This window comes from Lissotriton vulgaris, chromosome 12 (genome assembly GCF_964263255.1).
Source record: "Lissotriton vulgaris chromosome 12, aLisVul1.2, whole genome shotgun sequence".
Lineage (NCBI taxonomy): Eukaryota > Metazoa > Chordata > Amphibia > Caudata > Salamandridae > Lissotriton > Lissotriton vulgaris.
The window spans coordinates 446,586,068-446,611,863 of record NC_141700.1 but is presented as its reverse complement, the minus strand read 5'-3'; the positions used below and the strand labels follow the sequence as shown (position 1 = coordinate 446,611,863).

The 25,796-nt window shown below is 30.0% G+C and overlaps 34 non-coding genes across 34 annotated transcripts; all 34 read left to right on the top strand.

The window, feature by feature from the left end:
- The first annotated feature begins 249 nt into the window (after window positions 1–249).
- Window positions 250–322, top strand: TRNAT-CGU (transfer RNA threonine (anticodon CGU)). The gene has a single exon. It is a non-coding gene; the product is annotated as a tRNA-Thr (tRNA).
- Window positions 323–1,268: 946 nt separating this feature from the next.
- On the top strand, window positions 1,269–1,341 carry TRNAT-AGU (transfer RNA threonine (anticodon AGU)). The gene has a single exon. It is a non-coding gene; the product is annotated as a tRNA-Thr (tRNA).
- A 435-nt stretch (window positions 1,342–1,776) lies between these two features.
- Window positions 1,777–1,850, top strand: TRNAT-AGU (transfer RNA threonine (anticodon AGU)). Its single transcript has one exon. It is a non-coding gene; the product is annotated as a tRNA-Thr (tRNA).
- Window positions 1,851–2,288: 438 nt separating this feature from the next.
- Window positions 2,289–2,361, top strand: TRNAM-CAU (transfer RNA methionine (anticodon CAU)). The gene has a single exon. It is a non-coding gene; the product is annotated as a tRNA-Met (tRNA).
- A 435-nt stretch (window positions 2,362–2,796) lies between these two features.
- Window positions 2,797–2,870, top strand: TRNAT-AGU (transfer RNA threonine (anticodon AGU)). Its single transcript has one exon. It is a non-coding gene; the product is annotated as a tRNA-Thr (tRNA).
- Window positions 2,871–3,303: 433 nt separating this feature from the next.
- On the top strand, window positions 3,304–3,376 carry TRNAT-CGU (transfer RNA threonine (anticodon CGU)). The gene has a single exon. It is a non-coding gene; the product is annotated as a tRNA-Thr (tRNA).
- Window positions 3,377–3,811: 435 nt separating this feature from the next.
- On the top strand, window positions 3,812–3,885 carry TRNAT-AGU (transfer RNA threonine (anticodon AGU)). The gene has a single exon. It is a non-coding gene; the product is annotated as a tRNA-Thr (tRNA).
- Window positions 3,886–4,831: 946 nt separating this feature from the next.
- TRNAT-AGU (transfer RNA threonine (anticodon AGU)) lies at window positions 4,832–4,905 on the top strand. Its single transcript has one exon. It is a non-coding gene; the product is annotated as a tRNA-Thr (tRNA).
- Window positions 4,906–5,343: 438 nt separating this feature from the next.
- Window positions 5,344–5,416, top strand: TRNAT-CGU (transfer RNA threonine (anticodon CGU)). The gene has a single exon. It is a non-coding gene; the product is annotated as a tRNA-Thr (tRNA).
- A 435-nt stretch (window positions 5,417–5,851) lies between these two features.
- TRNAT-AGU (transfer RNA threonine (anticodon AGU)) lies at window positions 5,852–5,925 on the top strand. The gene has a single exon. It is a non-coding gene; the product is annotated as a tRNA-Thr (tRNA).
- A 437-nt stretch (window positions 5,926–6,362) lies between these two features.
- TRNAT-AGU (transfer RNA threonine (anticodon AGU)) lies at window positions 6,363–6,435 on the top strand. Its single transcript has one exon. It is a non-coding gene; the product is annotated as a tRNA-Thr (tRNA).
- A 435-nt stretch (window positions 6,436–6,870) lies between these two features.
- TRNAT-AGU (transfer RNA threonine (anticodon AGU)) lies at window positions 6,871–6,944 on the top strand. The gene has a single exon. It is a non-coding gene; the product is annotated as a tRNA-Thr (tRNA).
- Window positions 6,945–7,382: 438 nt separating this feature from the next.
- TRNAM-CAU (transfer RNA methionine (anticodon CAU)) lies at window positions 7,383–7,455 on the top strand. The gene has a single exon. It is a non-coding gene; the product is annotated as a tRNA-Met (tRNA).
- Window positions 7,456–8,397: 942 nt separating this feature from the next.
- TRNAT-CGU (transfer RNA threonine (anticodon CGU)) lies at window positions 8,398–8,470 on the top strand. Its single transcript has one exon. It is a non-coding gene; the product is annotated as a tRNA-Thr (tRNA).
- A 946-nt stretch (window positions 8,471–9,416) lies between these two features.
- On the top strand, window positions 9,417–9,490 carry TRNAT-AGU (transfer RNA threonine (anticodon AGU)). The gene has a single exon. It is a non-coding gene; the product is annotated as a tRNA-Thr (tRNA).
- Window positions 9,491–10,946: 1,456 nt separating this feature from the next.
- On the top strand, window positions 10,947–11,019 carry TRNAT-UGU (transfer RNA threonine (anticodon UGU)). The gene has a single exon. It is a non-coding gene; the product is annotated as a tRNA-Thr (tRNA).
- A 948-nt stretch (window positions 11,020–11,967) lies between these two features.
- On the top strand, window positions 11,968–12,040 carry TRNAT-CGU (transfer RNA threonine (anticodon CGU)). Its single transcript has one exon. It is a non-coding gene; the product is annotated as a tRNA-Thr (tRNA).
- Window positions 12,041–12,475: 435 nt separating this feature from the next.
- TRNAT-AGU (transfer RNA threonine (anticodon AGU)) lies at window positions 12,476–12,549 on the top strand. The gene has a single exon. It is a non-coding gene; the product is annotated as a tRNA-Thr (tRNA).
- A 437-nt stretch (window positions 12,550–12,986) lies between these two features.
- On the top strand, window positions 12,987–13,059 carry TRNAT-AGU (transfer RNA threonine (anticodon AGU)). Its single transcript has one exon. It is a non-coding gene; the product is annotated as a tRNA-Thr (tRNA).
- Window positions 13,060–13,494: 435 nt separating this feature from the next.
- TRNAT-AGU (transfer RNA threonine (anticodon AGU)) lies at window positions 13,495–13,568 on the top strand. The gene has a single exon. It is a non-coding gene; the product is annotated as a tRNA-Thr (tRNA).
- A 438-nt stretch (window positions 13,569–14,006) lies between these two features.
- TRNAM-CAU (transfer RNA methionine (anticodon CAU)) lies at window positions 14,007–14,079 on the top strand. The gene has a single exon. It is a non-coding gene; the product is annotated as a tRNA-Met (tRNA).
- Window positions 14,080–15,021: 942 nt separating this feature from the next.
- TRNAT-CGU (transfer RNA threonine (anticodon CGU)) lies at window positions 15,022–15,094 on the top strand. Its single transcript has one exon. It is a non-coding gene; the product is annotated as a tRNA-Thr (tRNA).
- A 946-nt stretch (window positions 15,095–16,040) lies between these two features.
- TRNAT-AGU (transfer RNA threonine (anticodon AGU)) lies at window positions 16,041–16,114 on the top strand. The gene has a single exon. It is a non-coding gene; the product is annotated as a tRNA-Thr (tRNA).
- Window positions 16,115–17,570: 1,456 nt separating this feature from the next.
- Window positions 17,571–17,643, top strand: TRNAT-UGU (transfer RNA threonine (anticodon UGU)). Its single transcript has one exon. It is a non-coding gene; the product is annotated as a tRNA-Thr (tRNA).
- A 948-nt stretch (window positions 17,644–18,591) lies between these two features.
- On the top strand, window positions 18,592–18,664 carry TRNAT-CGU (transfer RNA threonine (anticodon CGU)). The gene has a single exon. It is a non-coding gene; the product is annotated as a tRNA-Thr (tRNA).
- Window positions 18,665–19,100: 436 nt separating this feature from the next.
- On the top strand, window positions 19,101–19,174 carry TRNAT-AGU (transfer RNA threonine (anticodon AGU)). The gene has a single exon. It is a non-coding gene; the product is annotated as a tRNA-Thr (tRNA).
- Window positions 19,175–19,610: 436 nt separating this feature from the next.
- Window positions 19,611–19,683, top strand: TRNAT-UGU (transfer RNA threonine (anticodon UGU)). The gene has a single exon. It is a non-coding gene; the product is annotated as a tRNA-Thr (tRNA).
- A 948-nt stretch (window positions 19,684–20,631) lies between these two features.
- TRNAT-CGU (transfer RNA threonine (anticodon CGU)) lies at window positions 20,632–20,704 on the top strand. Its single transcript has one exon. It is a non-coding gene; the product is annotated as a tRNA-Thr (tRNA).
- Window positions 20,705–21,139: 435 nt separating this feature from the next.
- On the top strand, window positions 21,140–21,213 carry TRNAT-AGU (transfer RNA threonine (anticodon AGU)). The gene has a single exon. It is a non-coding gene; the product is annotated as a tRNA-Thr (tRNA).
- A 948-nt stretch (window positions 21,214–22,161) lies between these two features.
- On the top strand, window positions 22,162–22,235 carry TRNAT-AGU (transfer RNA threonine (anticodon AGU)). Its single transcript has one exon. It is a non-coding gene; the product is annotated as a tRNA-Thr (tRNA).
- Window positions 22,236–23,179: 944 nt separating this feature from the next.
- TRNAT-AGU (transfer RNA threonine (anticodon AGU)) lies at window positions 23,180–23,253 on the top strand. Its single transcript has one exon. It is a non-coding gene; the product is annotated as a tRNA-Thr (tRNA).
- Window positions 23,254–23,690: 437 nt separating this feature from the next.
- Window positions 23,691–23,763, top strand: TRNAT-CGU (transfer RNA threonine (anticodon CGU)). Its single transcript has one exon. It is a non-coding gene; the product is annotated as a tRNA-Thr (tRNA).
- A 942-nt stretch (window positions 23,764–24,705) lies between these two features.
- TRNAT-CGU (transfer RNA threonine (anticodon CGU)) lies at window positions 24,706–24,778 on the top strand. The gene has a single exon. It is a non-coding gene; the product is annotated as a tRNA-Thr (tRNA).
- A 436-nt stretch (window positions 24,779–25,214) lies between these two features.
- On the top strand, window positions 25,215–25,288 carry TRNAT-AGU (transfer RNA threonine (anticodon AGU)). The gene has a single exon. It is a non-coding gene; the product is annotated as a tRNA-Thr (tRNA).
- Window positions 25,289–25,796: the final 508 nt, after the last annotated feature.

Genomic DNA, 25,796 nt, shown 5'->3' with positions numbered 1-25,796 from the left:
GACGTAGATGAAATTTCTACCTAGATTTGAGCAATATTAATACCTTCATGAATAAAATTGTAAAGAATTCAAGAAATGAAATTGAGTTTTATAAGAGTACCTGTTTATTAAAACATATTAATCCTTGCGTAGTGATTGAGTATCTTTTCGTGTTTAGGATTACAATACATATAAAGAAGAATTTATAGCAGAAAACCCATTTTCATCATCAACAATAAATGATTTATGCATTTTTTTAATATTACCGTTGGTGCTGTGGCTGAGTGGTTAAAGCTCCTGTCTCGTAAACAGGAAATCCTGAGTTCAAATCTCAGCAGCACCTAATTGTTTTCTCCATGCTTTCCAAATAATTTTCATCAAACAAGTGTTGAATTCAATTTAAGAATAAACATCTGGTTCTATGAACTTTAGAATAAGTTATCTTAAAAATTAAATAAAATGCTTGGTATTGTGAAGATTTTTTTAGGAATGCATTGACTGAAATAGGGAAAAGAAAATGACAAAGAACAAGATAGAGGTGAATGATCACTCTATTTTTGAATTCAACTAATCCATTCTTCAGCAAGGTATATTTTAAAATGATATGAATAGGGTAAAATTCAAATTAGAGAGGTGTTTTTGAATAAGTGAAGAGTCTTCATTCATCTTAAGTGTTTGAGTGGAGAAGTGTGTGGACTTAGAAAAGAATATGAAAGTGAAAAAGCAATATTCTCTTGAACACCATAAAGAAAAGTGTTTCAAAATTAAGAATCAAGTGGGTGCTGTGGCTTAGCTGGTTAAAGCGCCTGTCTAGTAAACAGGAGATCCGGAGTTCAACTCTCAGCAGTGCCTTGCTTTTCTCATTTTTATATAACAAATCATTTTCATTAGGTCTTATTCCGATACAATTAAAATATAAAAGTCTGATTCATCTTACTGTTGAAAAGATCATCTTAAACCTTATAAAAACCCAAGTATTTTCAAGATTATAGAATGAATACTGTTATTGCAAAATGAAAAAAATACATATCTATGAGGAAGACGTAGATGAAATTTTTACCTAGATTTGAGCAATATTAATACCTTCATGAAAAAAAATTGTAAAGAATTCAAGAAATGAAATTGGGTTTTATAAGAGTACCTGTTTATTAAAACATATTAATCCTTGCGTAGTGATTGAGTATCTTTTCGTGTTTAAGATTACAATACATATAAAGAAGAATTTATAGCAGAAAACACATTTTCATCATCAACAATAAATTATTTATGCATTTTTTACTATTAACGTTGGTGCTGTGGCTTAGTGGTTAAAGCGCCTGTCTAGTAAACAGGAAATCCTGAGTTCAATTCTCAGCAGCACCTAACTGTTTTCTCCATGCTTTCCGAATAATTTTCACCAAACAAGTGTTGAATACAATTTAAGAATAAACATCTGGTTCTATGAACTTTAGAATACGTTATCTTAAAAATTAAATAAAATGCTTGGTATTGTGAAGATTTTTGTAGGAATGCATTGACTGAAATAGGGAAAAGAAAATGACAAAGAACAAGATAGAGGTGAATGATCACTCTATCGTTGAATTCAACTAATCCATTCTTTAGCAAGGTATATTTTAAAATTATATGAATAGGGTAAACTTCAAATTAGAGAGGTGTTTTTGAATAAGTGAAGAGTCTTCATTCATCTTAAGTGTTTGAGTGGAGAAGTGTGTGAACTTAGAAAAGAATATGAAAGGGAAAAAGCAATATTCTCTTGAACACCATAAAGAAAAGTGTTTCAAAATTAAGAATCAAGTGGGTGCTGTGGCTTAGCTGGTTAAAGCGCCTGTCTAGTAAACAGGAGGTCCTGAGTTCAACTCCCAGCAGCGCCTTGCTTTTCTCATTGTTATATAACAAATCATTTTCATTAGGTCTTATTCCGATACAATTGAAATATAAAAGTCTGATTCATCTTACTGTTAAAAAGATCATCTTAAACCTTATAAAAACCCAAGTATTTTCAAGATTATAGAATGAATACTGTTATTGCTAAATGAAAAAAACTACATATCTATGAGAAAGACGTAGATGAAATTTCTACCTAGATTTGAGCAATATTAATACCTTCATGAACAAAATTGTATAGAATTCAAGAAATGAAATTGAGTTTTATAAGAGTACCTGTTTATTAAAACATATTAATCCTTGCGTAGTGATTGAGTATCTTTTCGTGTTTAAGATTACAATACATATAAAGAAGAATTTATAGCAGAAAACACATTTTCATCATCAACAATAAATGATTTATGCATTTTTTTAATATTACCGTTGGTGCTGTGGCTGAGTGGTTAAAGCTCCTGTCTCATAAACAGGAAATCCTGAGTTCAAATCTCAGCAGCACCTAATTGTTTTCTCCATGCTTTCCAAATAATTTTCATCAAACAAGTGTTGAATTCAATTTAAGAATAAACATCTGGTTCTATGATCTTTAGAATAAGTTATCTTAAAAATTAAATAAAATGCTTGGTATTGTGAAGATTTTTGTAGGAATGCATTGACTGAAATAGGGAAAAGAAAATGACAAAGAACAAGATAGAGGTGAATGATCACTCTATTGTTGAATTCAACTAATCCATTCTTCAGCAAGGTATATTTTAAAATGATATGAATAGGGTAAAATTCAAATTAGAGAGGTGTTTTTGAATAAGTGAAGAGTCTTCATTCATCTTAAGTGTTTGAGTGGAGAAGTGTGTGGACTTAGAAAAGAATATGAAAGTGAAAAAGCAATATTCTCTTGAACACCATAAAGAAAAGTGTTTCAAAATTAAGAATCAAGTGGGTGCTGTGGCTTAGCTGGTTAAAGCGCCTGTCTAGTAAACAGGAGATCCTGAGTTCAACTCTCAGCAGTGCCTTGCTTTTCTCATTTTTATATAACAAATCATTTTCATTAGGTCTTATTCCGATACAATTAAAATATAAAAGTCTGATTCATCTTACTGTTGAAAAGATCATCTTAAACCTTATAAAAACCCAAGTATTTTCAAGATTATAGAATGAATACTGTTATTGCAAAATGAAAAAAATACATATCTATGAGGAAGACGTAGATGAAATTTTTACCTAGATTTGAGCAATATTAATACCTTCATGAAAAAAAATTGTAAAGAATTCAAGAAATGAAATTGGGTTTTATAAGAGTACCTGTTTATTAAAACATATTAATCCTTGCGTAGTGATTGAGTATCTTTTCGTGTTTAAGATTACAATACATATAAAGAAGAATTTATAGCAGAAAACACATTTTCATCATCAACAATAAATTATGCATTTTTTACTATTAACGTTGGTGCTGTGGCTTAGTGGTTAAAGCGCCTGTCTCGTAAACAGGAAATCCTGAGATCAATTCTCAGCAGCACCTAACTGTTTTCTCCATGCTTTCCGAATAATTTTCATCAAACAAGTGTTGAATACAATTTAGAAATAAACATCTGGTTCTATGAACTTTAGAATAAGTTATCTTAAAAATTAAATAAAATGCTTGGTATTGTGAAGATTTTTGTAGGAATGCATTGACTGAAATAGGGAAAAGAAAATGACAAAGAACAAGATAGAGGCGAATGATCACTCTATCGTTGAATTCAACTAATCCATTCTTTAGCAAGGTATATTTTAAAATTATATGAATAGGGTAAACTTCAAATTAGAGAGGTGTTTTTGAATAAGTGAAGATTCTTCATTCATCTTAAGTGTTTGAGTGGAGAAGTGTGTGAACTTAGAAAAGAATATGAAAGGGAAAAAGCAATATTCTCTTGAACCCCATAAAGAAAAGTGTTTCAAAATTAAGAATCAAGTGGGTGCTGTGGCTTAGCTGGTTAAAGCGCCTGTCTAGTAAACAGGAGATCCTGAGTTCAACTCCCAGCAGCGCCTTGCTTTTCTCATTGTTATATAACAAATCATTTTCATTAGGTCTTATTCCGATACAATTAAAATATAAAAGTCTGATTCATCTTACTGTTAAAAAGATCATCTTAAACCTTATAAAAACCCAAGTATTTTCAAGATTATAGAATGAATACTGTTATTGCAAAATGAAAAAAAATACATATCTATGAGAAAGACGTAGATGAAATTTCTACCTAGATTTGAGCAATATTAATACCTTCATGAAAAAAATTGTAAAGAATTCAAGAAATGAAATTGAGTTTTATAAGAGTAGCTGTTTATGAAAACATATTAATCCTTGCGTAGTGATTGAGTATCTTTTCGTGTTTAAGATTACAATACATATAAAGAAGAATTTATAGCAGAAAACACATTTTCATCATCAACAATAAATGATTTATGCATTTTTTTAATATTACCGTTGGTGCTGTGGCTTAGTGGTTAAAGCTCCTGTCTCGTAAACAGGAAATCCTGAATTCAAATCTCAGCAGCACCTAATTGTTTTCTCCATGCTTTCCAAATAATTTTCATCAAACAAGTGTTGAATACAATTTAAGAATAAACATCTGGTTCTATGAACTTTAGAATAAGTTATCTTAAAAATTAAATAAAATGCTTGGTATTGTGAAGATTTTTGTAGGAATGCATTGACTGAAATAGGGAAAAGAAAATGACAAAGAACAAGATAGAGGTGAATGATCACTCTATCGTTGAATTCAACTAATCCATTCTTCAGCAAGGTATATTTTAAAATGATATGAATAGGGTAACATTCAAATTAGAGAGGTGTTTTTGAATAAGTGAAGAGTCTTCATTCATCTTAAGTGTTTGAGTGGAGAAGTGTGTGGACTTAGAAAAGAATATGAAAGTGAAAAAGCAATATTCTCTTGAACACCATAAAGAAAAGTGTTTCAAAATTAAGAATCAAGTGGGTGCTGTGGCTTAGCTGGTTAAAGCGCCTGTCTAGTAAACAGGAGATCCTGAGTTCAACTCTCAGCAGTGCCTTGCTTTTCTCATTTTTATTTAACAAATCATTTTCATTAGGTCTTATTCCGATACAATTAAAATATAAAAGTCTGATTCATCTTACTGTTGAACAGATCATCTTAAACCTTATAAAAAGCCAAGAATTTTCAAGATTATAGAATGAATACAGTTATTGCAACATGAAAAAAATACATATCTATGAGAAAGAAGTAGATGAAATTTCTACCTAGATTTGAGCAATATTAATACCTTCATGAAAAAAATTGTAAAGAATTCAAGAAATGAAATTGGGTTTTATAAGAGTACCTGTTTATTAAAACATATTAATCCTTGTGTAGTGATTGAGTATCTTTTCGTGTTTAAGATTACAATACATATAAAGAAGAATTTATAGCAGAAAACCCATTTTCATCATCAACAATAAATGATTTATGCATTTTTTTTAATATTGCCGTTGGTGCTGTGGCTGAGTGGTTAAAGCTCCTGTCTCGTAAACAGGAAATCCTGAGTTCAAATCTCAGCAGCACCTAATTGTTTTCTCCATGCTTTCCAAATAATTTTCATCAAACAAGTGTTGAATTCAATTTAAGAATAAACATCTGGTTCTATGAACTTTAGAATAAGTTATCTTAAAAATTAAATAAAATGCTTGGTATTGTGAAGATTTTTTTAGGAATGCATTGACTGAAATAGGGAAAAGAAAATGACAAAGAACAAGATAGAGGTGAATGATCACTCTATTTTTGAATTCAACTAATCCATTCTTCAGCAAGGTATATTTTAAAATGATATGAATAGGGTAAAATTCAAATTAGAGAGGTGTTTTTGAATAAGTGAAGAGTCTTCATTCATCTTAAGTGTTTGAGTGGAGAAGTGTGTGGACTTAGAAAAGAATATGAAAGTGAAAAAGCAATATTCTCTTGAACACCATAAAGAAAAGTGTTTCACAATTAAGAATCAAGTGGGTGCTGTGGCTTAGCTGGTTAAAGCGCCTGTCTAGTAAACAGGAGATCCTGAGTTCAACTCTCAGCAGTGCCTTGCTTTTCTCATTTTTATATAACAAATCATTTTCATTAGGTCTTATTCCGATACAATTAAAATATAAAAGTCTGATTCATCTTACTGTTGAAAAGATCATCTTAAACCTTATAAAAACCCAAGTATTTTCAAGATTATAGAATGAATACTGTTATTGCAAAATGAAAAAAATACATATCTATGAGGAAGACGTAGATGAAATTTTTACCTAGATTTGAGCAATATTAATACCTTCATGAAAAAAAATTGTAAAGAATTCAAGAAATCAAATTGGGTTTTATAAGAGTACCTGTTTATTAAAACATATTAATCCTTGCGTAGTGATTGAGTATCTTTTCGTGTTTAAGATTACAATACATATAAAGAAGAATTTATAGCAGAAAACACATTTTCATCATCAACAATAAATTATTTATGCATTTTTTACTATTAACGTTGGTGCTGTGGCTTAGTGGTTAAAGCGCCTGTCTAGTAAACAGGAAATCCTGAGTTCAATTCTCAGCAGCCCCTAACTGTTTTCTCCATGCTTTCCGAATAATTTTCACCAAACAAGTGTTGAATACAATTTAAGAATAAACATCTGGTTCTATGAACTTTAGAATAAGTTATCTTAAAAATTAAATAAAATGCTTGGTATTGTGAAGATTTTTGTAGGAATGCATTGACTGAAATAGGGAAAAGAAAATGACAAAGAACAAGATAGAGGTGAATGATCACTCTATCGTTGAATTCAACTAATCCATTCTTTAGCAAGGTATATTTTAAAATTATATGAATAGGGTAAACTTCAAATTAGAGAGGTGTTTTTGAATAAGTGAAGAGTCTTCATTCATCTTAAGTGTTTGAGTGGAGAAGTGTGTGAACTTAGAAAAGAATATGAAAGGGAAAAAGCAATATTCTCTTGAACACCATAAAGAAAAGTGTTTCAAAATTAAGAATCAAGTGGGTGCTGTGGCTTAGCTGGTTAAAGCGCCTGTCTAGTAAACAGGAGGTCCTGAGTTCAACTCCCAGCAGCGCCTTGCTTTTCTCATTGTTATATAACAAATCATTTTCATTAGGTCTTATTCCGATACAATTGAAATATAAAAGTCTGATTCATCTTACTGTTAAAAAGATCATCTTAAACCTTATAAAAACCCAAGTATTTTCAAGATTATAGAATGAATACTGTTATTGCTAAATGAAAAAAACTACATATCTATGAGAAAGACGTAGATGAAATTTCTACCTAGATTTGAGCAATATTAATACCTTCATGAATAAAATTGTAAAGAATTCAAGAAATGAAATTGAGTTTTATAAGAGTACCTGTTTATTAAAACATATTAATCCTTGCGTAGTGATTGAGTATCTTTTCGTGTTTAAGATTACAATACATATAAAGAAGAATTTATAGCAGAAAACACATTTTCATCATCAACAATAAATGATTTATGCATTTTTTTAATATTACCGTTGGTGCTGTGGCTGAGTGGTTAAAGCTCCTGTCTCATAAACAGGAAATCCTGAGTTCAAATCTCAGCAGCACCTAATTGTTTTCTCCATGCTTTCCAAATAATTTTCATCAAACAAGTGTTGAATTCAATTTAAGAATAAACATCTGGTTCTATGATCTTTAGAATAAGTTATCTTAAAAATTAAATAAAATGCTTGGTATTGTGAAGATTTTTGTAGGAATGCATTGACTGAAATAGGGAAAAGAAAATGACAAAGAACAAGATAGAGGTGAATGATCACTCTATTGTTGAATTCAACTAATCCATTCTTCAGCAAGGTATATTTTAAAATGATATGAATAGGGTAAAATTCAAATTAGAGAGGTGTTTTTGAATAAGTGAAGAGTCTTCATTCATCTTAAGTGTTTGAGTGGAGAAGTGTGTGGACTTAGAAAAGAATATGAAAGTGAAAAAGCAATATTCTCTTGAACACCATAAAGAAAAGTGTTTCAAAATTAAGAATCAAGTGGGTGCTGTGGCTTAGCTGGTTAAAGCGCCGGTCTAGTAAACAGGAGATCCTGAGTTCAACTCTCAGCAGTGCCTTGCTTTTCTCATTTTTATATAACAAATCATTTTCATTAGGTCTTATTCCGATACAATTAAAATATAAAAGTCTGATTCATCTTACTGTTGAAAAGATCATCTTAAACCTTATAAAAACCCAAGTATTTTCAAGATTATAGAATGAATACTGTTATTGCAAAATGAAAAAAATACATATCTATGAGGAAGACGTAGATGAAATTTTTACCTAGATTTGAGCAATATTAATACCTTCATGAAAAAAAATTGTAAAGAATTCAAGAAATGAAATTGGGTTTTATAAGAGTACCTGTTTATTAAAACATATTAATCCTTGCGTAGTGATTGAGTATCTTTTCGTGTTTAAGATTACAATACATATAAAGAAGAATTTATAGCAGAAAACACATTTTCATCATCAACAATAAATTATGCATTTTTTACTATTAACGTTGGTGCTGTGGCTTAGTGGTTAAAGCGCCTGTCTCGTAAACAGGAGATCCTGAGTTCAACTCCCAGCAGCGCCTTGCTTTTCTCATTGTTATATAACAAATCATTTTCATTAGGTCTTATTCCGATACAATTAAAATATAAAAGTCTGATTCATCTTACTGTTAAAAAGATCATCTTAAACCTTATAAAAACCCAAGTATTTTCAAGATTATAGAATGAATACTGTTATTGCAAAATGAAAAAAAATACATATCTATGAGAAAGACGTAGATGAAATTTCTACCTAGATTTGAGCAATATTAATACCTTCATGAAAAAAATTGTAAAGAATTCAAGAAATGAAATTGAGTTTTATAAGAGTAGCTGTTTATGAAAACATATTAATCCTTGCGTAGTGATTGAGTATCTTTTCGTGTTTAAGATTACAATACATATAAAGAAGAATTTATAGCAGAAAACACATTTTCATCATCAACAATAAATGATTTATGCATTTTTTTAATATTACCGTTGGTGCTGTGGCTTAGTGGTTAAAGCTCCTGTCTCGTAAACAGGAAATCCTGAATTCAAATCTCAGCAGCACCTAATTTTTTTCTCCATGCTTTCCAAATAATTTTCATCAAACAAGTGTTGAATACAATTTAAGAATAAACATCTGGTTCTATGAACTTTAGAATAAGTTATCTTAAAAATTAAATAAAATGCTTGGTATTGTGAAGATTTTTGTAGGAATGCATTGACTGAAATAGGGAAAAGAAAATGACAAAGAACAAGATAGAGGTGAATGATCACTCTATCGTTGAATTCAACTAATCCATTCTTCAGCAAGGTATATTTTAAAATGATATGAATAGGGTAAAATTCAAATTAGAGAGGTGTTTTTGAATAAGTGAAGAGTCTTCATTCATCTTAAGTGTTTGAGTGGAGAAGTGTGTGGACTTAGAAAAGAATATGAAAGTGAAAAAGCAATATTCTCTTGAACACCATAAAGAAAAGTGTTTCAAAATTAAGAATCAAGTGGGTGCTGTGGCTTAGCTGGTTAAAGCGCCTGTCTAGTAAACAGGAGATCCTGAGTTCAACTCTCAGCAGTGCCTTGCTTTTCTCATTTTTATTTAACAAATCATTTTCATTAGGTCTTATTCCGATACAATTAAAATATAAAAGTCTGATTCATCTTACTGTTGAACAGATCATCTTAAACCTTATAAAAAGCCAAGAATTTTCAAGATTATAGAATGAATACAGTTATTGCAACATGAAAAAAATACATATCTATGAGAAAGAAGTAGATGAAATTTCTACCTAGATTTGAGCAATATTAATACCTTCATGAAAAAAATTGTAAAGAATTCAAGAAATGAAATTGGGTTTTATAAGAGTACCTGTTTATTAAAACATATTAATCCTTGTGTAGTGATAGAGTATCTTTTCGTGTTTAAGATTACAATACATATAAAGAAGAATTTATAGCAGAAAACACATTTTCACCATCAACAATAAATTATTTATGCATTTTTTACTATTAACGTTGGTGCTGTGGCTTAGTGGTTAAAACGCCAGTCTCGTAAACAGGAAATCCTGAGTTCAAATCTCAGCAGCACCTAACTGTTTTCTCCATGCTTTCCGAATAATTTTCATCAAACACATGTTGAATACAATTTAAGAATAAACATCTGGTTCTATGAACTTTAGAATAAGTTATCTTAAAAATTAAATAAAATGATTGGTATTGTGAAGATTTTTGTAGGAATGCATTGACTGAAATAGGGAAAAGAAAATGACAAAGAACAAGATAGAGGTGAATGATCACTCTATTGTTGAATTCAACTAATCCATTCTTCAGCGAGGTATAGTTTAAAATGATATGAATAGGGTAAACTTCAAATTAGAGAGGTGTTTTTGAATAAATGAAGAGTCTTCATTCATCTTAAGTGTTTGAGTAGAGAAGTGTGTGAACTTAGAAAAGAATATGAAAGTGAAAAAGCAATATGCTCTTGAACACCATAAAGAAAAGTGTTTCAAAACTAAGAATCAAGTGGGTGCTGTGGCTTAGCTGGTTGAAGCGCCTGTCTAGTAAACAGGAGATCCTGAGTTCAACTCTCAGCAGCGCCTTGCTTTTATCATTGTTATATAACAAATCATTTTCATTAGGTCTTATTCCGATACAATTAAAATATAAAAGTCTGATTCATCTTACTGTTGAAAAGATCTTCTTAAACCTTATAAAAACCCAAGTATTTTCAAGATTATAGAATGAATACTGTTATTGCAAAATGAAAAAAAAATACATATCTATGAGAAAGACGTAGATGAAATTTCTACCTAGATTTGAGCAATATTAATACCTTCATGAATAAAATTCTAAAGAATTCAAGAAATGAAATTGGGTTTTATAAGAGTACCTGTTTATTAAAACATATTAATCCTTGTGTAGTGATTGAGTATCTTTTCGTGTTTAAGATTACAATACATATAAAGAAGAATTTATAGCAGAAAACACATTTTCATCATCAACAATAAATTATTTATGCATTTTTTACTATTAACGTTGGTGCTGTGGCTTAGTGGTTAAAGCGCCTGTCTTGTAACCAGGAAATCCTGAGTTCAATTCTCAGCAGCACCTAACTGTTTTCTCCATGCTTTCTGAATAATTTTCATCAAACAAGTGTTGAATACAATTTAAGAATAAACATCTGGTTCTATGAACTTTAGAATAAGTTATCTTAAAAATTAAATAAAATGCTTGGTATTGTGAAGATTTTTGTAGGAATGCATTGACTGAAATAGGGAAAAGAAAATGACAAAGAACAAGATAGAGGTGAATGATCACTCTATCGTTGAATTCAACTAATCCATTCTTTAGCAAGGTATATTTTAAATTGATATGAATAGGGTAAACTTCAAATTAGAGAGGTGTTTTTGAATAAGTGAAGAGTCTTCATTCATCTTAAGTGTTTGAGTAGAGAAGTGTGTGAACTTAGAAAAGAATATGAAAGTGAAAAAGCAATATTCCCTTGAACACCATAAAGAAAAGTGTTTCAAAATTAAGAATCAAGTGGGTGCTGTGGCTTAGCTGGTTGAAGCGCCTGTCTAGTAAACAGGAGATCCTGAGTTCAACTCCCAGCAGCGCCTTGCTTTTCTCATTGTTATATAACAAATCATTTTCATTAGGTCTTATTCCGATACAATTAAAATATAAAAGTCTGATTCATCTTACTGTTAAAAAGATCATCTTAAACCTTATAAAAACCCAAGTATTTTCAAGATTATAGAATGAATACTGTTATTGCAAAATAAAAAAAACTACATATCTATGAGAAAGACGTAGATGAAATTTCTACCTAGATTTGAGCAATATTAATACCTTCATGAATAAAATTGTAAAAGAATTCAAGAAATGAAATTGAGTTTTATAAGAATACCTGTTTATTAAAACATATTAATCCTTGCCTAGTGATTGAGTATCTTTTCGTGTTTAAGACTACAATACATATAAAGAAGAATTTATAGCAGAAAACACATTTTCATCATCAACAATAAATGATTTATGCATTTTTTTAATATTACCGTTGGTGCTGTGGCTTAGTGGTTAAAGCTCCTGTCTCGTAAACAGGAAATCCTGAGTTTAAATCTCAGCAGCACCTAATTGTTTTCTCCATGCTTTCCGAATAATTTTCATCAAACAAGTGTTGAATTCAATTTAAGAATAAACATCTGGTTCTATGAACTTTAGAATAAGTTATCTTAAAAATTAAATAAAATGCTTGGTATTGTGAAGATTTTTTTAGGAATGCATTGACTGAAATAGGGAAAAGAAAATGACAAAGAACAAGATAGAGGTGAATGATCACTCTATTTTTGAATTCAACTAATCCATTCTTCAGCAAGGTATATTTTAAAATGATATGAATAGGGTAAAATTCAAATTAGAGAGGTGTTTTTGAATAAGTGAAGAGTCTTCATTCATCTTAAGTGTTTGAGTGGAGAAGTGTGTGGACTTAGAAAAGAATATGAAAGTGAAAAAGCAATATTCTCTTGAACACCATAAAGAAAAGTGTTTCAAAATTAAGAATCAAGTGGGTGCTGTGGCTTAGCTGGTTAAAGCGCCTGTCTAGTAAACAGGAGATCCTGAGTTCAACTCTCAGCAGTGCCTTGCTTGTCTCATTTTTATATAACAAATCATTTTCATTAGGTCTTATTCCGATACAATTAAAATATAAAAGTCTGATTCATCTTACTGTTGAAAAGATCATCTTAAACCTTATAAAAACCCAAGTATTTTCAAGATTATAGAATGAATACTGTTATTGCAAAATGAAAAAAATACATATCTATGAGGAAGACGTAGATGAAATTTTTACCTAGATTTGAGCAATATTAATACCTTCATGAAAAAAAATTGTAAAGAATTCAAGAAATCAAATTGGGTTTTATAAGAGTACCTGTTTATTAAAACATATTAATCCTTGCGTAGTGATTGAGTATCTTTTCGTGTTTAAGATTACAATACATATAAAGAAGAATTTATAGCAGAAAACACATTTTCATCATCAACAATAAATTATTTATGCATTTTTTACTATTAACGTTGGTGCTGTGGCTTAGTGGTTAAAGCGCCTGTCTAGTAAACAGGAAATCCTGAGTTCAATTCTCAGCAGCCCCTAACTGTTTTCTCCATGCTTTCCGAATAATTTTCACCAAACAAGTGTTGAATACAATTTAAGAATAAACATCTGGTTCTATGAACTTTAGAATACGTTATCTTAAAAATTAAATAAAATGCTTGGTATTGTGAAGATTTTTGTAGGAATGCATTGACTGAAATAGGGAAAAGAAAATGACAAAGAACAAGATAGAGGTGAATGATCACTCTATCGTTGAATTCAACTAATCCATTCTTTAGCAAGGTATATTTTAAAATTATATGAATAGGGTAAACTTCAAATTAGAGAGGTGTTTTTGAATAAGTGAAGAGTCTTCATTCATCTTAAGTGTTTGAGTGGAGAAGTGTGTGAACTTAGAAAAGAATATGAAAGGGAAAAAGCAATATTCTCTTGAACACCATAAAGAAAAGTGTTTCAAAATTAAGAATCAAGTGGGTGCTGTGGCTTAGCTGGTTAAAGCGCCTGTCTAGTAAACAGGAGGTCCTGAGTTCAACTCCCAGCAGCGCCTTGCTTTTCTCATTGTTATATAACAAATCATTTTCATTAGGTCTTATTCCGATACAATTGAAATATAAAAGTCTGATTCATCTTACTGTTAAAAAGATCATCTTAAACCTTATAAAAACCCAAGTATTTTCAAGATTATAGAATGAATACTGTTATTGCTAAATGAAAAAAACTACATATCTATGAGAAAGACGTAGATGAAATTTCTACCTAGATTTGAGCAATATTAATACCTTCATGAATAAAATTGTAAAGAATTCAAGAAATGAAATTGAGTTTTATAAGAGTACCTGTTTATTAAAACATATTAATCCTTGCGTAGTGATTGAGTATCTTTTCGTGTTTAAGATTACAATACATATAAAGAAGAATTTATAGCAGAAAACACATTTTCATCATCAACAATAAATGATTTATGCATTTTTTTAATATTACCGTTGGTGCTGTGGCTGAGTGGTTAAAGCTCCTGTCTCATAAACAGGAAATCCTGAGTTCAAATCTCAGCAGCACCTAATTGTTTTCTCCATGCTTTCCAAATAATTTTCATCAAACAAGTGTTGAATTCAATTTAAGAATAAACATCTGGTTCTATGATCTTTAGAATAAGTTATCTTAAAAATTAAATAAAATGCTTGGTATTGTGAAGATTTTTGTAGGAATGCATTGACTGAAATAGGGAAAAGAAAATGACAAAGAACAAGATAGAGGTGAATGATCACTCTATTGTTGAATTCAACTAATCCATTCTTCAGCAAGGTATATTTTAAAATGATATGAATAGGGTAAAATTCAAATTAGAGAGGTGTTTTTGAATAAGTGAAGAGTCTTCATTCATCTTAAGTGTTTGAGTGGAGAAGTGTGTGGACTTAGAAAAGAATATGAAAGTGAAAAAGCAATATTCTCTTGAACACCATAAAGAAAAGTGTTTCAAAATTAAGAATCAAGTGGGTGCTGTGGCTTAGCTGGTTAAAGCGCCGGTCTAGTAAACAGGAGATCCTGAGTTCAACTCTCAGCAGTGCCTTGCTTTTCTCATTTTTATATAACAAATCATTTTCATTAGGTCTTATTCCGATACAATTAAAATATAAAAGTCTGATTCATCTTACTGTTGAAAAGATCATCTTAAACCTTATAAAAACCCAAGTATTTTCAAGATTATAGAATGAATACTGTTATTGCAAAATGAAAAAAATACATATCTATGAGGAAGACGTAGATGAAATTTTTACCTAGATTTGAGCAATATTAATACCTTCATGAAAAAAAATTGTAAAGAATTCAAGAAATGAAATTGGGTTTTATAAGAGTACCTGTTTATTAAAACATATTAATCCTTGCGTAGTGATTGAGTATCTTTTCGTGTTTAAGATTACAATACATATAAAGAAGAATTTATAGCAGAAAACACATTTTCATCATCAACAATAAATTATGCATTTTTTACTATTAACGTTGGTGCTGTGGCTTAGTGGTTAAAGCGCCTGTCTCGTAAACAGGAGATCCTGAGTTCAACTCCCAGCAGCGCCTTGCTTTTCTCATTGTTATATAACAAATCATTTTCATTAGGTCTTATTCCGATACAATTAAAATATAAAAGTCTGATTCATCTTACTGTTAAAAAGATCATCTTAAACCTTATAAAAACCCAAGTATTTTCAAGATTATAGAATGAATACTGTTATTGCAAAATGAAAAAAAATACATATCTATGAGAAAGACGTAGATGAAATTTCTACCTAGATTTGAGCAATATTAATACCTTCATGAAAAAAATTGTAAAGAATTCAAGAAATGAAATTGAGTTTTATAAGAGTAGCTGTTTATGAAAACATATTAATCCTTGCGTAGTGATTGAGTATCTTTTCGTGTTTAAGATTACAATACATATAAAGAAGAATTTATAGCAGAAAACACATTTTCATCATCAACAATAAATGATTTATGCATTTTTTTAATATTACCGTTGGTGCTGTGGCTTAGTGGTTAAAGCTCCTGTCTCGTAAACAGGAAATCCTGAATTCAAATCTCAGCAGCACCTAATTTTTTTCTCCATGCTTTCCAAATAATTTTCATCAAACAAGTGTTGAATACAATTTAAGAATAAACATCTGGTTCTATGAACTTTAGAATAAGTTATCTTAAAAATTAAATAAAATGCTTGGTATTGTGAAGATTTTTGTAGGAATGCATTGACTGAAATAGGGAAAAGAAAATGACAAAGAACAAGATAGAGGTGAATGATCACTCTATCGTTGAATTCAACTAATCCATTCTTCAGCAAGGTATATTTTAAAATGATATGAATAGGGTAAAATTCAAATTAGAGAGGTGTTTTTGAATAAGTGAAGAGTCTTCATTCATCTTAAGTGTTTGAGTGGAGAAGTGTGTGGACTTAGAAAAGAATATGAAAGTGAAAAAGCAATATTCTCTTGAACACCATAAAGAAAAGTGTTTCAAAATTAAGAATCAAGTGGGTGCTGTGGCTTAGCTGGTTAAAGCGCCTGTCTAGTAAACAGGAGATCCTGAGTTCAACTCTCAGCAGTGCCTTGCTTTTCTCATTTTTATTTAACAAATCATTTTCATTAGGTCTTATTCCGATACAATTAAAATATAAAAGTCTGATTCATCTTACTGTTGAACAGATCATCTTAAACCTTATAAAAAGCCAAGAATTTTCAAGATTATAGAATGAATACAGTTATTGCAACATGAAAAAAATACATATCTATGAGAAAGAAGTAGATGAAATTTCTACCTAGATTTGAGCAATATTAATACCTTCATGAAAAAAATTGTAAAGAATTCAAGAAATGAAATTGGGTTTTATAAGAGTACCTGTTTATTAAAACATATTAATCCTTGTGTAGTGATTGAGTATCTTTTCGTGTTTAAGATTACAATACATATAAAGAAGAATTTATAGCAGAAAACACATTTTCACCATCAACAATAAATTATTTATGCATTTTTTACTATTAACGTTGGTGCTGTGGCTTAGTGGTTAAAACGCCAGTCTCGTAAACAGGAAATCCTGAGTTCAAATCTCAGCAGCACCTAACTGTTTTCTCCATGCTTTCCGAATAATTTTCATCAAACACATGTTGAATACAATTTAAGAATAAACATCTGGTTCTATGAACTTTAGAATAAGTTATCTTAAAAATTAAATAAAATGATTGGTATTGTGAAGATTTTTGTAGGAATGCATTGACTGAAATAGGGAAAAGAAAATGACAAAGAACAAGATAGAGGTGAATGATCACTCTATTGTTGAATTCAACTAATCCATTCTTCAGCAAGGTATAGTTTAAAATGATATGAATAGGGTAAACTTCAAATTAGAGAGGTGTTTTTGAATAAATGAAGAGTCTTCATTCATCTTAAGTGTTTGAGTAGAGAAGTGTGTGAACTTAGAAAAGAATATGAAAGTGAAAAAGCAATATGCTCTTGAACACCATAAAGAAAAGTGTTTCAAAACTAAGAATCAAGTGGGTGCTGTGGCTTAGCTGGTTGAAGCGCCTGTCTAGTAAACAGGAGATCCTGAGTTCAACTCTCAGCAGCGCCTTGCTTTTATCATTGTTATATAACAAATCATTTTCATTAGGTCTTATTCCGATACAATTAAAATATAAAAGTCTGATTCATCTTACTGTTGAAAAGATCTTCTTAAACCTTATAAAAACCCAAGTATTTTCAAGATTATAGAATGAATACTGTTATTGCAAAATGAAAAAAAAATACATATCTATGAGAAAGACGTAGATGAAATTTCTACCTAGATTTGAGCAATATTAATACCTTCATGAATAAAATTCTAAAGAATTCAAGAAATGAAATTGGGTTTTATAAGAGTACCTGTTTATTAAAACATATTAATCCTTGTGTAGTGATTGAGTATCTTTTCGTGTTTAAGATTACAATACATATAAAGAAGAATTTATAGCAGAAAACACATTTTCATCATCAACAATAAATTATTTATGCATTTTTTACTATTAACGTTGGTGCTGTGGCTTAGTGGTTAAAGCGCCTGTCTTGTAACCAGGAAATCCTGAGTTCAATTCTCAGCAGCACCTAACTGTTTTCTCCATGCTTTCTGAATAATTTTCATCAAACAAGTGTTGAATACAATTTAAGAATAAACATCTGGTTCTATGAACTTTAGAATAAGTTATCTTAAAAATTAAATAAAATGCTTGGTATTGTGAAGATTTTTGTAGGAATGCATTGACTGAAATAGGGAAAAGAAAATGACAAAGAACAAGATAGAGGTGAATGATCACTCTATCGTTGAATTCAACTAATCCATTCTTTAGCAAGGTATATTTTAAATTGATATGAATAGGGTAAACTTCAAATTAGAGAGGTGTTTTTGAATAAGTGAAGAGTCTTCATTCATCTTAAGTGTTTGAGTAGAGAAGTGTGTGAACTTAGAAAAGAATATGAAAGTGAAAAAGCAATATTCCCTTGAACACCATAAAGAAAAGTGTTTCAAAATTAAGAATCAAGTGGGTGCTGTGGCTTAGCTGGTTGAAGCGCCTGTCTAGTAAACAGGAGATCCTGAGTTCAACTCCCAGCAGCGCCTTGCTTTTCTCATTGTTATATAACAAATCATTTTCATTAGGTCTTATTCCGATACAATTAAAATATAAAAGTCTGATTCATCTTACTGTTAAAAAGATCATCTTAAACCTTATAAAAACCCAAGTATTTTCAAGATTATAGAATGAATACTGTTATTGCAAAATGAAAAAAACTACATATCTATGAGAAAGACGTAGATGAAATTTCTACCTAGATTTGAGCAATATTAATACCTTCATGAATAAAATTGTAAAAGAATTCAAGAAATGAAATTGAGTTTTATAAGAGTACCTGTTTATTAAAACATATTAATCCTTGCGTAGTGATTGAGTATCTTTTCGTGTTTAAGACTACAATACATATAAAGAAGAATTTATAGCAGAAAACACATTTTCATCATCAACAATAAATGATTTATGCATTTTTTTAATATTACCGTTGGTGCTGTGGCTTAGTGGTTAAAGCTCCTGTCTCGTAAACAGGAAATCCTGAGTTCAAATCTCAGCAGCACCTAATTGTTTTCTCCATGCTTTCCGAATAATTTTCATCAAACAAGTGTTGAATACAGTTTAAGAATAAACATCTGGTTCTATGAACTTTAGAATAAGTTAACTTAAAAATTAAATAAAATGCTTGGTATTGTGAAGATTTTTGTAGGAATGCATTGACTGAAATAGGGAAAAAAAAAATTACAAAGAACAAGATAGAGGTGAATGATCACTCTATTTTTGAATTCAACTAATCCATTCTTCAGCAAGGTATATTTTAAAATGATATGAATAGGGTAAAATTCAAATTAGAGAGGTGTTTTTGAATAAGTGAAGAGTCTTCATTCATCTTAAGTGTTTGAGTGGAGAAGTGTGTGGACTTAGAAAAGAATATGAAAGTTCAAAAGCAATATTCTCTTGAACACCATAAAGAAAAGTGTTTCAAAATTTAGAATCAAGTGGGTGCTGTGGCTTAGCTGGTTAAAGCGCCTGTCTAGTAAACAGGAGATCCTGAGTTCAACTCTCAGCAGTGCCTTGCTTTTCTCATTTTTATATAACAAATCATTTTCATTAGGCCTTATTCCGATACAATTAAAATATAAAAGTCTGATTCATCTTACTGTTGAAAAGATCATCTTAAACCTTATAAAAACCCAAATATTTTCAAGATTATAGAATGAATACTGTTATTGCAAAATGAAAAAAATACATATCTATGAGAAAGACGTAGATTAAATTTCTACCTAGATTTGAGCAATATTAATACCTTCATGAATAAAATTCTAAAGAATTCAAGAAATGAAATTGGGTTTTATAAGAGTACCTGTTTATTAAAACATATTAATCCTTGTGTAGTGATTGAGTATCTTTTCGTGTTTAAGATTACAATACATATAAAGAAGAATTTATAGCAGAAAACACATTTTCATCATCAACAATAAATTATTTATGCATTTTTTACTATTAACGTTGGTGCTGTGGCTTAGTGGTTAAAGCGCCTGTCTTGTAACCAGGAAATCCTGAGTTCAATTCTCAGCAGCACCTAACTGTTTTCTCCATGCTTTCTGAATAATTTTCATCAAACAAGTGTTGAATACAATTTAAGAATAAACATCTGGTTCTATGAACTTTAGAATAAGTTATCTTAAAAATTAAATAAAATGCTTGGTATTGTGAAGATTTTTGTAGGAATGCATTGACTGAAATAGGGAAAAGAAAATGACAAAGAACAAGATAGAGGTGAATGATCACTCTATCGTTGAATTCAACTAATCCATTCTTTAGCAAGGTATATTTTAAATTGATATGAATAGGGTAAACTTCAAATTAGAGAGGTGCTTTTGAATAAGTGAAGAGTCTTCATTCATCTTAAGTGTTTGAGTAGAGAAGTGTGTGAACTTAGAAAAGAATATGAAAGTGAAAAAGCAATATTCCCTTGAACACCATAAAGAAAAGTGTTTCAAAATTAAGAATCAAGTGGGTGCTGTGGCTTAGCTGGTTGAAGCGCCTGTCTAGTAAACAGGAGATCCTGAGTTCAACTCCCAGCAGCGCCTTGTTTTTCTCATTGTTATATAACAAATCATTTTCATTAGGTCTTATTCCGATACAATTAAAATATAAAAGTCTGATTCATCTTACTGTTAAAAAGATCATCTTAAACCTTATAAAAACCCAAGTATTTTCAAGATTATAGAATGAATACTGTTATTGCAAAATGAAAAAAACTACATATCTATGAGAAAGACGTAGATGAAATTTCTACCTAGATTTGAGCAATATTAATACCTTCATGAATAAAATTGTAAAAGAATTCAAGAAATGAAATTGAGTTTTATAAGAATACCTGTTTATTAAAACATATTAATCCTTGCGTAGTGATTGAGTATCTTTTCGTGTTTAAGACTACAATACATATAAAGAAGAATTTATAGCAGAAAACACATTTTCATCATCAACAATAAATGATTTATGCATTTTTTTAATATTACCGTTGGTGCTGTGGCTTAGTGGTTAAAGCTCCTGTCTCGTAAACAGGAAATCCTGAGTTCAAATCTCAGCAGCACCTAATTGTTTTCTCCATGCTTTCCGAATAATTTTCATCAAACAAGTGTTGAATACAGTTTAAGAATAAACATCTGGTTCTATGAACTTTAGAATAAGTTAACTTAAAAATTAAATAAAATGCTTGGTATTGTGAAGATTTTTGTAGGAATGCATTGACTGAAATAGGGAAAAGAAAATGACAAAGAACAAGATAGAGGTGAATGATCACTCTATTTTTGAATTCAACTAATCCATTCTTCAGCAAGGTATATTTTAAAATGATATGAATAGGGTAAAATTCAAATTAGAGAGGTGTTTTTGAATAAGTGAAGAGTCTTCATTCATCTTAAGTGTTTGAGTGGAGAAGTGTGTGGACTTAGAAAAGAATATGAAAGTTCAAAAGCAATATTCTCTGGAACACCATAAAGAAAAGTGTTTCAAAATTTAGAATCAAGTGGGTGCTGTGGCTTAGCTGGTTAAAGCGCCTGTCTAGTAAACAGGAGATCCTGAGTTCAACTCCCAGCAGCGCCTTGCTTTTCTCATTGTTATATAACAAATCATTTTCATTAGGTCTTATTCCGATACAATTAAAATATAAAAGTCTGATTCATCTTACTGTTAAAAAGATCATCTTAAACCTTATAAAAACCCAAGTATTTTCAAGATTATGGAATTAATACTGTTATTGCAAAATGAAAAAAACTACATATCTATGAGAAAGACGTAGATGAAATTTCTACCTAGATTTGAGCAATATTAATACCTTCATGAATAAAATTGTAAAGAATTCAAGAAATGAAATTGAGTTTTATAAGAGTACCTGTTTATTAAAACATATTAATCCTTGCGTAGTGATTGAGTATCTTTTCGTGTTTAAGATTACAATACATATAAAGAAGAATTTATAGCAGAAAACACATTTTCATCATCAACAATAAATGATTTATGCATTTTTTTTAATATTACCGTTGGTGCTGTAACTTAGTGGTTAAAGCTCTTGTCTTGTAAACAGGAAATCCTTAGTTCAAACCTCAGCAGCACCTAATTGTTTTCTCCATGCTTTCCAAATAATTTTCATCAAACAAGTGTTGAATACAATTTAAGAATAAACATCTGGTTCTATGAACTTTAGAATAAGTTATCTTAAAAATAAAATAAAATGATTGGTATTGTGAAGATTTTTGGAGGAATGCATTGACTGAAATTTGGAAAAGAAAATGACAAAGAACAAGATAGAGGTGAATGATCACTCTATTGTTGAATTCAACTAATCCATTCTTCAGCAAGGTATATTTTAAAATGATATGAATAGAGGTAAACTTCAAATTAGAGAGGTGTTTTTGAATAAGTGAAGAGTCTTCATTCATCTTAAGTGTTTGAGTGGAGAAGTGTGTGGACTTAGAAAAGAATATGAAAGTGAAAAAGCAATATTCTCTTGAACACCATAAAGAAAAGTGTTTCAAAATTAAGGATCAAGTGGGTGCTGTGGCTTAGCTGGTTAAAGCGCCTGTCTAGTAAACAGGAGATCCTGAGTTCAACTCTCAGCAGTGCCTTGCTTTTCTCATTTTTATATAACAAATCATTTTCATTAGGCCTTATTCCGATACAATTAAAATATAAAAGTCTGATTCATCTTACTGTTGAAAAGATCATCTTAAACCTTATAAAAACCCAAATATTTTCAAGATTATAGAATGAATACTGTTATTGCAAAATGAAAAAAATACATATCTATGAGAAAGACGTAGATTAAATTTCTACCTAGATTTGAGCAATATTAATACCTTCATGAAAAAAATTGTAAAGAATTCAAGAAATGAAATTGGGTTTTATAAGAGTACCTGTTTATTAAAACATATTAATCCTTGCGTAGTGATTGAGTATCTTTTCGTGTTTAAGATTACAATACATATAAAGAAGAATTTATAGCAGAAAACACATATTCATCATCAACAATAAATTATTTATGCATTTTTTACTATTAACGTTGGTGCTGTGGCTTAGTGGTTAAAGCGCCTGTCTCGTAAATAGGAAATCCTGAGTTCATTTCTCAGCAGCACCTAATTGTTTTCTCCATGCTTTCCAAATAATTTTCATCAAACAAGTGTTGAATACAGTTTAAGAATAAACATCTGGTTCTATGAACTTTAGAATAAGTTATCTTAAAAATTAAATAAAATGATTGGTATTGTGAAGATTTTTGTAGGAATGCATTGACTGAAATAGGGAAAAGAAAATGACAAAGAACAAGATAGAGGTGAATGATCACTCTATTTTTGAATTCAACTAATCCATTCTTCAGCAAGGTATATTTTAAAATGATATGAATAGGGTAAAATTCAAATTAGAGAGGTGTTTTTGAATAAGTGAAGAGTCTTCATTCATCTTAAGTGTTTGAGTGGAGAAGTGTGTGGACTTAGAAAAGAATATGAAAGTGAAAAAGCAATATTCTCTTGAACACCATAAAGAAACGTGTTTCAAAATTTAGAATCAAGTGGGTGCTGTGGCTTAGCTGGTTAAAGCGCCTGTCTAGTAAACAGGAGAGCCTGAGTTCAACTCTCAGCAGTGCCTTGCTTTTCTCATTGTTATATAACAAATCATTTTCATTAGGTCTTATTCCGAAACAATTAAAATATAAAAGTCTGATTCATCTTACTGTTGAACAGATCATCTTAAACCTTATAAAAACCCAAGTATTTTCAAGATTATAGAATGAATACTGTTATTGCAAAATGAAAAAAACTACATATCTATGAGAAAGACGTAGATGAAATTTCTACCTAGATTTGAGCAATATTAATACCTTCATGAATAAAATTGTAAAGAATTCAAGAAATGAAATTGGGTTTTATAAGAGTACCTGTTTAATAAAACATATTAATCCTTGCGTAGTGAGTGAGTATCTTTTCGTGTTTAAGATTACAATACATATAAAGAAGAATTTATAGCAGAAAACACATTTTCATCATCAACAATAAATTATTTATGCATTTTTTACTATTAGCGTTGGTGCTGTGGCTTAGTGGTTAAAGCGCCTGTCTCGTAACCAGGAAATCCTGAGTTCAATTCTCAGCAGCACCTGTTTTCTCCATGCTTTCCGAATAATTTTCATCAAACAAGTATTGAATACAATTTAAGAATAAACATCTGGTTCTATGAACTTTAGAATAAGTTATCTTAAAAATTAAATAAAATGCTTGGTATTGTGAAGATTTTTGTAGGAATGCATTGACTGAAATAGGGAAAAGAAAATGACAAAGAACAAGATAGAGGTGAATGATCACTCTATCGTTGAATTCAACTAATCCATTCTTTAGCAAGGTATATTTTAAATTGATATGAATAGGGTAAACTTCAAATTAAAGAGGTGTTTTTGAATAAGTGAAGAGTCTTCATTCATCTTAAGTGTTTGAGTAGAGAAGTGTGTGAACTTAGAAAAGAATATGAAAGTGAAAAAACAATATTCCCTTGAACACCATAAAGAAAAGTGTTTCAAAATTAAGAATCAAGTGGGTGCTGTGGCTTAGCTGGTTGAAGCGCCTGCCTAGTAAACGGGAGATCCTAAGATCAACTCTCAGCAGCGCCTTGCTTTTCTCATTGTTATATAACAAATCATTTTCATTAGGTCTTATTCCGATACAATTTAAATATAAAAGTCTGATTCATCTTACTGTTAAAAAGATCATCTTAAACCTTATAAAAACCCAAGTATTTTCAAGATTGTAGAATGAATACTGTTATTGCAAAATGAAAAAAACTACATATCTATGAGAAAGACGTAGATGAAATTTCTACCTAGATTTGAGCAATATTAATACCTTCATGAATAAAATTGTAAAGAATTCAAGAAATGAAATTGAGTTTTATTAGAGTACCTGTTTATTAAAACATATTAATCCTTGCGTAGTGATTGAGTATCTTTTCGTGTTTAAGATTACAATACATATAAACAAGAATTTATAGCAGAAAACACATTTTCATCATCAACAATAAATTATTTATGCATTTTTTACTATTAACGTTGGTGCTGTGGCTTAGTGGTTAAAGCGCCTGTCTCGTAAACAGGAAATCCTGAGTTCAATTCTCAGCAGCACCTAACTGTTTTCTCCATGCTTTCCGAATAATTTTCATCAAACAAGTGTTGAATACAATTTAAGAATAAACATCTGGTTCTATGAACTTTAGAATAAGTTATCTTAAAAATTAAATAAAATGCTTGGTATTGTGAAGATTTTTGTAGGAATGCATTCACTGAAATAGGGAAAAGAAAATGACAAAGAACAAGATAGAGGTGAATGATCACTCTATTTTTGAATTCAACTAATCCATTCTTCAGCAAGGTATATTTTAAAATGATATGAATAGAGGTAAACTTCAAATTAGAGAGGTGTTTTTGAATAAGTTAAGAGTCTTTATTCATCTTAAGTGTTTGAGTGGAGAAGTGTGTGAACTTAGAAAAGAATATGAAAGGGAAAAAGCAATATTCTCTTGAACACCATAAAGAAAAGTGTTTCAAAATTAAGAATCATGTGGGTGCTGTGGCTTAGCTGGTTAAAGCGCCTGTCTAGTAAACAGGAGATCCTGAGTTCAACTCCCAGCAGCGCCTTGCTTTTCTCATTGTTATATAACAAATCATTTTCATTAGGTCTTATTCCGATACAATTAAAATATAAAAGTCTGATTCATCTTACTGTTAAAAAGATCATCTTAAACCTTATAAAAACCCAAGTATTTCCAAGATTATAGAATGAATACTGTTATTGCAAAATGAAAAAAACTACATATCTATGAGAAAGACGTAGATGAAATTTCTACCTAGATTTGAGCAATATTAATACCTTCATGAATAAAATTGTAAAGAATTCAAGAAATGAAATTGAGTTTTATAAGAGTACCTGTTTATTAAAACATATTAATCCTTGCGTAGTGATTGAGTATCTTTTCGTGTTTAAGATTACAATACATATAAAGAAGAATTTATAGCAGAAAACACATTTTCATCATCAACAATAAATGATTTATGCATTTTTTTAATATTACCGTTGGTGCTGTGGCTTAGTGGTTAAAGCTCTTGTCTCCTAAACTGGAAATCCTTAGTTCAAACCTCAGCAGCA